Source organism: Zophobas morio, unplaced genomic scaffold, assembly GCF_036711695.1.
Source record: "Zophobas morio isolate AGI-343-1 ecotype UQ-CSIRO unplaced genomic scaffold, CSIRO_AGI_Zmor_V1 ptg000046l, whole genome shotgun sequence".
In the NCBI taxonomy this organism is placed as follows: Eukaryota; Metazoa; Arthropoda; class Insecta; order Coleoptera; family Tenebrionidae; genus Zophobas; species Zophobas morio.
In genome coordinates, this window is record NW_026972151.1 from 478668 (window position 1) to 493862 (window position 15195).

Consider the following 15195-nt stretch of genomic DNA (forward strand, 5'->3'; position numbering starts at 1 on the left):
GAACAAATCTCCAATATGAAAACGTCATCAAATGTGACAAATCAAAAAGAAAACAGTAATAGAAGATATGCCGCCAAGACCACAAGTAAACAAATTTTGAGGAATTAGAAGATTATCTCTGCCTACTACAACAAGCAGGTTTCTTTGTAAGTTAAAAAAATACAATTAGTCCAGTCAAATTAGCGATCAACCTCGGAATGAGAGATAATAAGCTGAATTTTCGTATATACCTTCATTTTAGCGTTCTAAAAGTTGTCTCAAAAGTCTCATAAAATCTCGTGTCTGCGTCGTAAGTTATTCAAGGTCAAAGGTCAAGAAAAACATTATTTTGCGATTATCTCGGTTTCTATTGCTCTAATGATGTTAACACCTATTATCATAATTGTAGAGCACAAAATTTGGGACAAATTTTATTTGAAACATTTTTTGATACACTTAATCGTTTTTGAGATAGAGGGCAGTGGGCGCGCAGCGTTCATCCATACATACTGTAATGCAATCAACCGTGAATATCTGTGAATACTACCTTGAATTTTGAAAAATTTGTATTATTTATCAGTTAATACATTGCATTTAATAACATTTTGCATATTTTCAATACATTTATTTAATGATACTTACCTACTTTGTGTAATTAAAAACTCTTTAAATGACATATTTATTGTAGGTATATCTTAGGTTAGATTATTATATATCTTAAAGTTATATTAATTTTTTCAAAGTAAATTTTAAGGAAGTAAAACGAGTTAATATATTTTAATTTTATCTTTATTCAGCAGCTGTACATTTCTTACGATTGAAATTGAATTGCAGTGAAAATCTATAAATTTTTAATAAGTTAAAGAACAAAAGTATCAATTTTCTTCTTCACCGTCATCTTCTGGACGTTCGGGAATTTCTGTTTCATCGTCGTTATCTTCGGTGCCCTAAATTGTTGTTTCCAGACCTTCCAGTTATAATCATGATAGAAAAATAAGTATTTAAAAACTTACACATTTTAAAGATATAAATAAATTGAGATATACAATAAATATTTCATTAAATGAGTTTTGAATTACACAAAGTAGGTAAGTATTATTCTATGAATATATTGAAAATATGTAAAATGTTATTAAATACAATGTATTAATTGATTAATAATACAAATTATTCAAAATTCAAGGTAGTATTCACAGATATTCACGGTTGATTGCATTACAGTACGTATGGACGAGCGCTGCGCGCTCACTGTCCTCTATCTCAAAGACGATTGAGTGCATGAAAAAATATTTCAAATCAAATTTGTTCCAAATTTTGTGCTCTACAATTATGATAATAATTGTTAACATCATTGGAGCAATAGAAACTGAGATAATTGCAAAAAACTGTTTATCTTGACCTTTGACCTTGAATAACTTATGACGCAGACACGAGATTTTATGAGACTTTTGAGACAACTTTTAGAACTCCAAAATTAAGGCGTATACAAAAATTCAGCTTATTGTCTCTCATTCCGAGGTTGATCCCTTTTTTATGCTAAAATGACTGGACTAAATATATTTATATGTACTTACATATAACATAATTTTGGATATTATATACAGGTAGATGCCTGTAATACTATAACACTTTTTAGTCACCTACTAAACATGACACATTTCGCTTAACACGTTACATACATAGTGGGTTGCAGAAAAGTCTTATAGTGAAGCACCCTGTATGTTATACATACGCGGTGACTTCCAAATAGATTCGGAAAAAAAATCTTTAATTGTCACACGGATTCAAAGTAATTAAATTGCTGCTCCAGTTTCAAGAAACAAATACGGAACATCTTGTTAAATGTAAATCATGCGGCAATGATTTATTCAGTTTCCATTGTGACTAAATTTTTTCTTTATTTTTGCTGTGTGTTGCTTAGATGAAAACAAATGGCACTGAATGAGGTGTAGATCTTGATATTTTTTCCCCTGTATTAGGACTAGATAAAAGAAATTACTTAAAATTTTCTTAGTTCGTGATGTTGTGGTTTTATTTTCCGAACTTATTTCAGAGTCACTCGATATATACACATAAAAATATTTTCTTCTTTTCTTATTTCAGGAACTGCTATCGTCCCACATAGGTGGTAATGGGAAAAAGAACAATGTGGGGGGTATATTAAAAAAAAAAAATTCAGTGAATTTGCTGTAGCTTGTTTGTTCGGTAGGAAAATTCCAAAATGGCTGGGACAAAAACAATGAATATTATGAAAGGTATTTTTTTTTTTGCAATAAATATAATTATTACAATTTTTATTTTTGAAGAAATTACAATGAAGACCCATTCCGCAATAGAAAAAGAAGTAGAACAACGCTGCTCAGAGTGGCTACGGCATTCTAGTCAACGCCTGAAGAAAGAAAAAATAACGACAGTTTATAGTTTCTGTGTCTTTTTTTAAGTGTAAATTATATTGTATTATTTTCGAATTAGGAAATCATATATATATTTATTTATTTATATTATGAATTTATATTAATTTTTATATTTTATTACTTATTACATATTATATTTTTTCAAACATTGAATAAAATAATAATTTACTGTAAGCTCTAAATTTTACTCTCCATATCCATATCCCTAAATGGTAACTAGATTTTCTGAAATGCCTATTCATATCGCATAGATCATGTTAATAAAATATACTGAGAGTCATATGTTTACGATGTTGCGATATATACGTAACGTCTATGTCCATTTAGTACGTTATATTGGCGTTTAAAATAAAACGTAACAGATACATCAAAATATAGAGAATGTAGCGACATACCAACACAACGTTATGATGATGTACCAGCGAGCACGTCTCTAGTCTGAAACAGTGTGGATGTCACCAGTATGTTACAAGCATGGGTCACTGTTGATTACATTACATAGCACAGGGAAAGCAAATGTACGCAGTTTGGGATGTAACAGCTAACAAGATCGTAGACAGAGTTAAGTGGCATTAACATCGTTACGACGTAACTGTGTTTACTGGGATATAACCTTTTGTTCATCAGTTACAGGCATTTCATCAATACGCCATAAATTGTATGTAACGGTTTCTATTTCTATGTATTTATTATGAAAAACTTTAAAAAAACGTTAGGACTTCACCAGATTTTTTAGATAATCGACTTTTCTTTTAATATCGGTATCTACATGAGTTTGGGACCTCCGCTGGCTTCATCAGATTTTTAAGATTTTTCTTTGATTTTTTTGGTTAATCACTTCTTTTTTAATCCGTCGCCTCGTAAATAGTAACTCAATGCTTTTTGTTTAATTTTGTTTATAATAGGATCAATAATTTCCTCTTTATATATATAGCAAACGGCGGTTATTTTCACATAGGCAGATGCCATGGTTTCCAGACCTGAAGTTACATGTTTAATGATATCATTTTTATTATTTTTCCAAAATGGTTTTAGTAGATTGTGATATAACAAATTGGTAGAACGTTGTTTCGACAGAACTTCCCTGGCGCATAAAGTGCAATGAAACAAATTCAGCATTTTCGAGTTGACTTTTTCCTTTACACAATTTTGTGATGACCTCATCAACATTTTTGCAAGGACACGTATATCAACTTGAATTGGTGCAGTGTTATTCAAAAAATAACACAGTTTTGTATTCCCAAAATTTTCTGGAAAAACAAATCTAAAAAATATGGACGCAGTGATAAATCACAAACAAAAACTTATCACGTTTTGCTCATTTTGGGTAGAACTTATTCGGCAAAATTTTGAAATGACGTCATCAATTTTTTGGGGGGAATAAACAGATATATTTTGATTAACTATTTAGCATGCTCACAATGAATTTAAAATTCGTTAATTTTTTTTAGTCAGCCTGTATTAGCAAATCTAAAAATATGAATGCAATGATAAATTACACGTATACACGGATAATTTGTACATTTTAGATAGGATTTATTTGGAAAACTCCTAAGATGACGTCATCAATCTTTTGGCGATGATTTTAAAGTATTCAATTTTGCAATTCTTGTTTTAATCAATAAAATAAATTGACTAAGTCATTAATTTTTTTGATTATATAAGCAAATCTAACAAAATGTTAATGCAGTAATCGCAAGTATAGATTCATCATGCTTTGCAAATTGTGAGGTGACGTCATCATTTTTTTGAGGGGGGATAGGTAATACATTTTGATCAACAGTTTCCTATTCTCATGATAACTTAAAACATCTTCAAGATTTTAAAGCATTCGGTTTTGCAGTTCCTGATGAAATCAATAAAATCAATTCACGCTGATATAGCAAAAATTGCACGAAATGCTTTTTGTTTCAGATCAGATGAAGACAAGTCCACAACAACTCAGATTTCATCATTTGAATCTAATTAATTTAATACATTATAAATGGAAAATATTTACCAAAAACCAGTAAAAGACACATATATTTTTATAAGATTGGAATTGGATTATGTATCAGTAAATTATTATTTCGTGCATATGGATTATCTTCTTTAACTCTACCTCCACTAGTTTTTATCTTTTGGTGCTGGGGTAATATGTAGAAATCTTAGATAAGAGATTAAAAATGTCACAAAAGAGTGAAGCATACAGGGTGTCCCAGAATTCGCGCCATTCCCGTGAATGACATGTTCCCTGTCCCGAACTGTGCCGTAATTCGCAAAAAGAATTGTCCAGGCTTTAACCGTGTGAGAACTGGAAGGCGATTAAGTTGACCAATAGAGAGGCTGCTTTTATATCCGAACGTTTCTATGTTCAAAGTTACCTATGCCAAGAACAAAAAATCGGGTAATACTAAAGTTGAATGAATTTTTTCCGAATCCCCCTCCGTCAACAAAGAAAACAGAAGTATGGTTATAAATTTAATCATTTTGACAATTGTTTGTCATAAACTGTCACGAAGTTCATCACTGATCTGAAGAGACGCTTCTGCGCCAAAGATGACTGATTAATGTACACAGAGAGGTCAAGGTTTAGTTTGAGGCAAGTAGCATGGAACAGAAGTTATTTCTGCTGCCATTCTAGTTAAATTGTGTTTAACTGGGCTGTACATGTCATAAGAGAAGCTGTTTCATTTCATCGTAGGCAAATAATACATTTATTACTATTCTACATAGAGTAGCTACCGAAAAGCAGGTATTAGAAGTCATTTTCTTAGAGCCCCGTGAATAATCGTCGGCACCCAGACCAACAAGTGTTTCACCGATTGTTACATCGAGCAAGAGAAGATGGATCTTTTCAACCTAGTCGGAAAGGCCGTGCTGGGGCTCCACGGAATGTACGTGTGGGTGCTGAAGAGCAAGTGTTAGAAAACATGGAAGCGGATCCTAGGAGAAGTGTCCTCTATGTAGCGCAAATGAGTGGATGCTCAAGATCGACCACTCATCGTATCCTTCAAGAGAGAATACTGCATCCTTACCATTACACGAAAGTGCAGCATCTGCGACCAACCGACTACCCGCGACGAGTACATTTTGCTCAATGATTTTTGCAACAAAATGAACTAAATCCTGATTTTTCACGGCGCATTCTTTTCACCGACGAATGTTCATTTTCCCGAGAAGGAATGTTTAATGCACACAGTTGGCACTTCTGGGCACACGAAAATCCACATCTCACTAGGGTGAGAGCGTATCAGGAGCGATTTACTATTAATCTATGGGCTGGAATCATTGGTACTACTGTGGTAAAAATTTTAATGCATCTGATAAAATCACTAAACTCCGTTCCTGTTTTTTAGGTGGGGCCGTTTGTGTTACCTGATCACCTTAATGGGGAGGCATATGCTAATTTTCTACGACTAGAGCTTCCGGCGTTGTTGGAAGACGTTCCTTTGAATGTACGGCGGAATATGTGGTTTCAGCACAACGGCGCTCCTCCACATAATTCGATACTTGCACGGCGAACATTGAAAAGAGTCTATCTATCTATGTTAAATAATATACAACACAACATAATGCGACGAGCTAGAACTGGCATTGAAGTTAATGGTGATCATTTTGAGCACATTGTTTAATAACGTTACGGTACAACGATTCCGGCCCATAGATTAATAGTATTGCTCTTGATATGCACTCACGTTAGCCAAATGTGGATTTTCGTTTGCCCAGAAGTGCCAATTGTGCGCATTAAATATTCACATGCTGGTCAAGGAGCCGATGATTGGGGAAAAGACCTGTATATTCGCACACAGCAGTGGCTGCATAGCGTTTACATTCTCCATAAATTAACATCATTTCCAAATATTCTTTATACTAGTATGAATAAGACATCAGTGACTTAGTGGTATTGGTACTGATTTGTTTATAGTTTGTATTGTTCTTAAAAAAAAATGCAACTACACGATTTTTGTTATAATTTTTATTCGTATCTTTTCACTCTCTAGAAAGTACTCGCAACTTTAAAGAAACTGTTTTAAATCTTCATGTGCAACATCAATATTATTCTTGAATAAGTCTCAGTTTTCAGTATCTCCCCCACATGATTGACACCACAGCAGATACCTATGATCTTAATACACCAGAGAACTGGAGTCTCGTCTCTTTTTTCGTTGCTTAGATTAGGTATCAGCAACAAAGCTGTTCAGTAAAAATTGATACTGTTTATTGAAAATCATAAGCACCGATTAATCGAAAGCGATATTTATGTTTTAGTACACTAAATAACGTTCTTTGAATGGACATGTGGTACTCTTTTTTAGAAATAACGATAAACTTAATATCAGGGATATGATGCAGAGTAAATTCTGAAAATGTACTAATTTTCGTTAAAAATAACAACACATTATTCACGGGGCTCGAAGAAAATGACTTCTAATACCTGCTCTTCGGTATCTACACTATGTAGAACAGTAATAAATGTATTATTTGCCTACAATGAAATGGAACAGCTTCTCTTATGACATGTACAGCCCAGTTAAACACAATTTAACTAGAATGGCAGCAGAAATAACTTCTGTCCCATGCTACTTGCCTCAAACTAAACCTTGACGTCTCTGTGTACATTAATCAGTCATCTTTGGCGTAGAAGCGTCTCTTCAGGTCAGTGATGAACTTCGTGACAGTTTATGACAAACAATTGTCAAAATGATTAAATTTATAACCACACTTCTGTTTCCTTTTGTTGACGGAGGGGGATTCGGAAAAAATTCATTCAACTTTAGTATTACCCGATTTTTTGTTCTTGGCATAGGTAACTTTGAACATAGAAACGTTCGGATATAAAAGCAGCCTCTCTATTGCTCAACTTAAGCGCCTTCCAGTTCTCACACGGTTAAAGCCTGGACAATTCTTTTTGCGAATAACGGCAGAGTTCGGGACAGGGAACATGTCATTCACGGGAATGGCGCGAATTCTGGGACACCCTGTATAAGCTAATTTATAAATTTTGTAGACAGTTATTCCATTGATATAAGGCTAATAAAATAAATTAATGAAAAAGAAATAAACTTACGCGAAGAAGAATTTATTAGTAAAATATTTTCCCAGAGAAAAATATTTGGAACAAGTTCACTTATTAAACGGTAATTGATTCCTGAGCCTAAACCGATTCTTATTCTAATAAATGAGATATATTTTATTTTTCGACTTCATCTCTGGACTGACTTCATCAGGCTTGGAAATGAATATTACTATTTAGAGCAATTTGGATATTTAAAAAGTAATGACTCATTATGAATAGAAACAAGTGAATCTTTAATAAGGTTTCAAGAATTCTATAATTTACCTGCTGATGGAATATTGAATCCACAAACACTTGACTTGGTTAATAAACCTAGATGTGGTGTTAAAGATAATCCAACAGAATACAGAATTCAAAATAATAAATGAAATAAAACGAATCTTAAATAGTATTTTTCATTGGTCACGAATCAAATGAAATGAGTAACACCAAAAACCTTTGATCAATAGCAGTCCGCTTCAAATTTAAAGTTTGAATATAATAGTATGTGTATTAAACCAGTTATCAGATATACTTAATTCATTGTCTGATATGCCGTTTCAACATAAGCGTAATACACGGTGTCTAAAAGGAATATGCTCTAGTAGTTTCGATGGAAAAGGTAATCTTTTAGCACATGGTCTCTTTCCAAATAATGATGAATATCGAGGAATTCGTTTTGATACACCAGGAAATTGGTATTTTGGTGAACCAAGCAATATTTCTGATGGACAAACTAATTTTTACAATATATAAGTAGTATGTTAATAAAATCTGTTCCATTTGATTTTAGTACTTTCAATATTCATTATCCAAATCGTCGCCTGCGTTGACAGTTGTGTTGATAAAACCTGCCGAATAGCGAAATTGGACGATCTGCAAATTTTTGACACATGTTTCTTTTATTTTTTTCTTATTGCGCTGTCATAGAAAGACTTTACCGGACTACTTTACTACTTTATTGGGCAAGTCCGAGAAATGCCATTTTCCAAACTCGCGCGGTTGACGTAAAGCAGTTAAAATTGACAAAGTATAAAATAAATTACTCCAACAGTGTGAAATTTATAGTCAAATTGCATACATTTACTATAAATAAATCGTTTAAAGATTTACAGTGTAATCATTATTAAAATAAGAAAAAATATAATATGACAATGTTCTGTATCTTATCTCAAATTTTTGTCGAATAAATCCTCTCTGATTTATGCAAAATGTTATCACTCTATACTTGTGATTTATCACTGCAATCAGGTTTTTTCAGATTTGCTTAAGCAGGTGGGTCAAAAAAATTAATGAATGAATCAGTTTATTTTCTTGATCAAGTCAAGAACGACTCACTCCATTTTCCCGAAAATTTGGAAATACAATATTGTGGTTATTAGTATTGCACAGCAGTGCACTGCACTGGGGAAGTTCTGTCGAAACAACTTTCTACTAATTTTTTTACAGTTGATAAGGAAGTGTGCACAGTAATTTTTGTTTTAATTTATAAATACATTAGTTTTCTGACTGATGTGGACTACTAAAGAAAAATGTGTTGAAAAGTTTGTGGCAAGTTTTTTTAAACAATAATAGAAACTAAATTTGGAAAACACATTTTTCTGATTTGGTGAAATTGTTTCTACTTCTCCTTGATTATTGTTAATAGCGGCTTTCCACATTTTATTTGAGTCTTGAAATGATGTGTAGTTTATCTAGATCATTTAGAACCACTGACGTCTTGATATATAAGTTATCACGTCCTAAGAAATATTTGTCACTTGAGCTATTTGTAAAATGTCAACATGTTTATTTGGGTCAAATATTTAGTAATACATTGAACCGAATAATATTTACATATCTTGTGGCTATTTTCCCACTGCATACGAGAATGTTCTTCACATTCTGTTGTCTTGGTTGTCTCACCTATTAAAACTAATAGGAGTAATATAATAAAATCGAAAATATAAAGGTTTAAAAAGACCTATTGAACGCACTACGGTCATACAGTTAAATTGACGAATTACATAGCTTTGACTTCATTTTTTTCCGATTTTTTGTAATCAAAACCGTCTTGCAAACAGCCTAAAATAGCCAGAGTAAGTTCACGAAATCGGTTTATTTATCATTACATAGCAGAATTTTCATTAGTATGTCAACAATTAATGCATTCAGCTGTTTTTAGTGTGTCCCAACAAAATAAGCGCTTCATTTCACCCAGCACTTTCAATCAATACAGGGTTATTCACGAGAAGGTCTACGCCTAAATAATTCAAGACGCAACCAGAAATACAATTTCAAAATCATCTCGGATATTTCATACCATTTCTGCTTCCTGCGCATAAGCAAAGGAAGTATTGTAATAAGGTCCATCCGACGAATCGCTACTTTTACGTATTCTGGACATTTCATGAGTACGAAAAAGTAGGTCTCCCGTTTCCATCTGCTTGTTGTCTGTTATCTGATGCCTGTATCCATTTTTATTTAGCAGATAATTTCGGAAACTATTGAGCCGATTGTTCTCAGATTTTGTATGAACATATATTAGGAATGTCGCATAGACTACTACCAAAATTTGACCAATCGTCCTCACCACCAATGGGATGACGTCATCTCCAAAATTTACAAAAATATTATTTTATTTTAATTTTATAAGGTAAGATACTCCTCTACTTCATGTGTATAAATCTCTATTGAGTTTTTATCTTAGACATCCAGATTTTTGGAAAAAAAATCCATTTTGTAATTTAAGATTGAAACTGCAGAACCGAAAGCTCTAAAATCTTGCAAGCGTTTTAAGCTATGTATCATTCCATTCATTTTTTTATAATTGCTTATACAGTGTGACTTTTCAAACCTTAAAAAACCTAAAACATCTCACTATCATGACCTCATTAAGCACTATTGTCGTATCACTTACAACCTGAATTACTAAAGTTATAAGAATTCCTTAACAAACATTGAACTCTCTCTTTCTAAAAACATTAAATTTCTGGGCATTCATTGAAAACAAAAAGGATAATTCAAGAATTCCTGGTGTGATGAAAAATAAGAATAGTCGCGAGTCAAGTAATTCGACCTCTATTGTTGATGCGAATATTTTGAATATGTTTATGCCAGTTCCGATTCCCATATTTCAGAAAGAAATACCAGACAACAATACCGTGTGCATTTCTTTAAATTATATGACAGAAGACGACAACTCAAACGCGTTGAATCAATGTAAAAATTCTCTAACTATGGGACTTGACGACATTCCTAGTTTCCTTATTAAAGACTGCGCTCAAATTTTTGTAAAATCACTTTACTATATATTTAATTTAATGCTTAAGACTTCGTTGTTTACGGATGTCTAGAAGAAAGCATCAACCTCACCTAAAATAAAAAAAAGGTGATGTGAGTAACGTCACTTACTATATAGATTTGTTTCATTTTTAAGCAACTTCTCAAAAGTCTTCGAATCACTCTTATACAAACGCATATATTTTGGTGTAAAACACTACATATTTCCTCAACATGGATTTATGCTACAGCGTTTAAGTACGACTAATCTGGCATGTTTCACTGATATATTTCCGAGGCCATTGACATGAAGAAATAAGTTATTGTTGTTATTGATCATATTACTTTATAATGGTCAACACCCAAAGTCCATTTACATACCAACGGATCAAAGAAAATATAAAATATAAATAGGAGTGTTTAATTAACCACCACAGCTAAAATATTTGCTGTTTTACGCATCCAATGTAATTAAAGCACTCACCAGAATTAAGTGAAATCATATATCATAATTTAAAATTGTTTTATCGGTTTCTGTTTTTTCAATACCTGTTTACATTTATAAAAGTTGGCTGGTAGAAAAGTCATAATCATAACTGTATCCTGTATGTAAATTTTCGAAAGTTTTTATTTTTATTTTTACCTTACCGAAATGTCAATTGTCAACATTTGAAAAGGAATTGAAAAACAATGAATGTGAAAACCAATAAATGTAAATAACTTTATTTAAACTGTTTAATGCTTGATTGGCTGCCTTTTTAACATTTTCGGGCAATACGTTGCCTAAATCTATCATTTTTATAATTTTGTTCTCAAATTTTTTTTTAATAAACAACAAAACGTAACCATGACAGAGAAACAGCTCATGCAAACGTGATCAAAATTATCTGTGAAAATCGAGTGAGCCGTTCCATCAATTTTTTGGGGGGAATAAATAAATATTCTTAACAATTTACCATGCTTACAATTACTTTAAAACGTCTGCAAGATCTCAAAGTATTTATTTCTGCAATTCTTGAGTTATTCACCAAAATAAATTGACTGATCCATACATTTTTTTGAGTCACTGCAAAAGCAAATCTAAAAAATATGAATGCAATGATAAATTACGAAAATATACTGATGATATTTTTGCACATTTTAGATAGCATTTATTCGGCAAAATTTTGAGATGACGTCATCAAGTTTTTGGGCTTGACAAACAGATATATTTTGATTAAAAACCTACCATGTCAAACAGTAACTTCAAAACGTCTGCAATATTTCTTATATTATGATTTTTTTTTTTGAGACACCCCTATAAGCAAAACTAATAAATATGAATGGAATGCTAAATCACAAGTATAGTCTCATCCTATTTTGGACATTTTAGATAGAATTCATTTGGCAAAATTTTGGGCTGATGTCATCAATTTTTTGGAAGGGATAAGTAAATATACTATTTTGAATAAAAATTTATTATGCTTATCAAACGTTTAAAACGTCTGCAAGATTTCAAAGCATTCGGTTTTGCAGATTCAAAATTAAACTGTAGGTGAAACGAAGTTCACGTGGTCAGCTAGTTGTTTAAATAATGTTGATTTAAATCTCCTGTATTGGACAAAGCGAAAGCTGTCTGTAAGATATGAAGTCAACAAATGTAGTCTTATCTTACCGATTCTATATCACGTTTTAACTGAAAACGTAGATCTTTGAATACATTACAAAAATTGTGTCTGTGATTTATTTTAAGTATATTTATTTCAGACCTATAATTTCTTTTTCATTAATCGGATAATATTTCCATTAGGCCAAGGTGGAATCGAGCTCAAAGAATTTAATTTTCTTGGAACATGCTTATCGAGTATATTATAAATTTTACCGTAAAAATTTCCTAGCACAATATCCATGTCAACAGTGTCATAAAAAAAACAAATTTACGCAAGCAAGTTCGTGGTATAACTGATGAAAATTCACCCTTTTAAAGTTATAGTCTAACGATTTTGTTGGAGAAAAACCTTTCTTTTGTTGATTCTTTAAATCGTAAAGATTGATTTCGAGGGTCCGGTGATACCTATCTTCAGGAATCAGAACATTAGGTACGAGCTTTTTCTATTCGACAATTCTTGTTACATAGTACTAGATCAAATGATCGATTTATGTATTTAACAATTTGATTAAATTGATGTTAATTAAAGAAATGTGTAAAATTATTATAAGCTGTAAAAATTGAGAACTTCATTTGTGTTGTGACCATTTAACAAAATCCAGTAAATTAAAATCTCCTATTAAGAGTAAATCTTTTATAATTCATAAAAAAAGGCACTGAGTTAAGATGTTCAAAAAAGTTAATAATGTAACAGTCCGTACTACATGATGAATGAATATAAACAATATATATAAAATGATTTAGATTTGCTCAGTATTTTAATTATTACAGGGTGTATTGCTGAGGTATACAGAGTGGTCCACGAGTAATTTTCTTTGCTTCATAGATTCTTGTTTTGAATTTTTTCAAATATAAAACATAGCAATCAAATGTTTATTCACAAGGTTCCACCAGGACGGCGCCCCTCGCCAATTTTTACAGAATTGTGCAAGATTACCTGGACGAAATTTTTCCTAATAAATGGATTGGGAAAGGTTCGATTAACCGATAGAGATAGCAGCCGTACTATCAGTCAAAGAAACAAAAAGAAAAAAAGAAATGAATTGCTATTCGCGCCTAGAATACAATGTAAGGAACTAGCGGGACAAGAGCCCTAGCAGAAAAACTTTGTGAAGAAGAAGTAAATTATACTTATCCTAACTAGTAGGACAATACTGAAATTGAAAATTAATAGTTCAAATTTTAACTAAAAATCGCTCCTAATCACGAAGCACTCACAATACGCGTTATTACTCATGTCACACACACTATTGATATCGTTTACGTAGATTTTTAAAAAGCTTTTGATCAAATTGACCATTTTGCGTTGCTTGGTAAAGTTTTACTCATTCCCTGTTAACTCTTTTTAACTCACACTTATTAAATAGGGAACATTATGTCAAATATCGAAATTTTTCTGCAAGGTTATTAAACCCACATCTGGGATACCCTAGAAATCCAATTTGGGTCCGTTGACATCATAGATATATATATACAATCACAGAAGTTACTCTTTGCAGATGATACCAAGCTATAAACGGTAGAGATGATTTCATTCTTCTTCAAAATAGATTCACTACTATGGGGAATTGGTGTCCTAAGAACAGACTTCTTCTTAATATTCTGAAATGTTTAGTTCGGTCTAAACTCAAATCTAGTCTGAAAGATATCAGAATCATATTCACCATTTAGAATCTGTTCAGAGAAACTTTTTTAAATCTAATTCATCGAGTTTATCGCATACGAGGGTTTGACCAGCCTTTATTACTGTCTAGATTTAATTATTTTGTCTTCAAACTAAGTAAGGTATAATAAAAACCACCTACAGATAGCAGAAGCGATGTAAACGTTTCTGTAAATGGCAAATCACCTCTAAAATATAGTCAATTGTTTGCCTTTATGCCTTACTTATTTTTATACAATTTCAGCATTATAAGTCTGCTTCTTCAGACGCAGGATATATATGTGTTGACTGAGCTCGTCTGTACAGTGGCGGAAATTTAAAGTCGAGCAGCCAGTTGTCATTTTCATGACTTTCTCGCTAATTTTATTAATGGAGGCTTTTATTACCTACGCTACCGTTGTTAATGCTTTACTCTCTCCACAGTGAGTTGAAATAATATTCAGCCTTTAGAATATTTTTGCCTTCAGGTCATGTTTATCTTTTTTGATAAATCCGAATCACTGGTAGTATGTGGACTAGAAATCCACTAATTAAATATTTATCAGTAATGTAAAAGCGCTACGTAAAATATACTTCATATTTTTAATGAAAAATAAAATGTTTATTTTTCGCAATCACGCTATCCAACCTTCTGGGTACAGATCAAAATTTAAAACATACTCGGGAATAAACCCGTTCTTCCATTCTAATCAATAAAGGATTTTGTGGCAAAAAATTATTATTTCTGTTTATCGACCATAGAACCCCAGACATTTGGGATTGGGTTTAAATCCGCACTCCGGGAAGGTCAAGGGAATAATTTGTTACTGCATCCATTCAGTTAATATTCTAGCTGCATGGACACGACAATTATAGTGTTAATATATGAAGCTACGTTTCGCAAATTCTGCATCTACTGAAGGTAAGGTAACGTGGTATTTTCTAAAGTGTCGCTTTAAGCCGTTGCATTAAATCTACATTCGATATTTGCGTACACACCTAGCTCTCTAGAGGTTATCCATCGCTAGACATTTGCAGAAAACCCTCCAGTCATTCTAACATGCTGCGTATAGTGTTCCTCATATCCAGTGCCTGGAAACCTAAATACCCTAATGCGAATATTATTAAACGACTGAAAACACTATTCTGTTCCAAAAATCTAAATCTTCCATTCTTTCTCCTTTGTTAGCTTGTGTTCAAAATGATTTTCTAG

General features: G+C 32.2%; 1 protein-coding gene and 1 long non-coding RNA gene across 3 annotated transcripts in view; one reads left to right on the plus strand and one right to left on the minus strand.

Annotated features, from left to right (window-relative positions):
- Positions 1 to 15195, minus strand: part of LOC135142227 (potassium channel subfamily K member 18) — a 593321-nt gene that overhangs the window by 340242 nt on the left and 237884 nt on the right. The window lies entirely within an intron of this gene.
- LOC135142315 (uncharacterized) lies at positions 4607 to 6333 on the plus strand. Its single transcript, XR_010282498.1, has 2 exons — positions 4607 to 5677; positions 5732 to 6333. It is a non-coding gene; the product is annotated as an uncharacterized LOC135142315 (long non-coding RNA).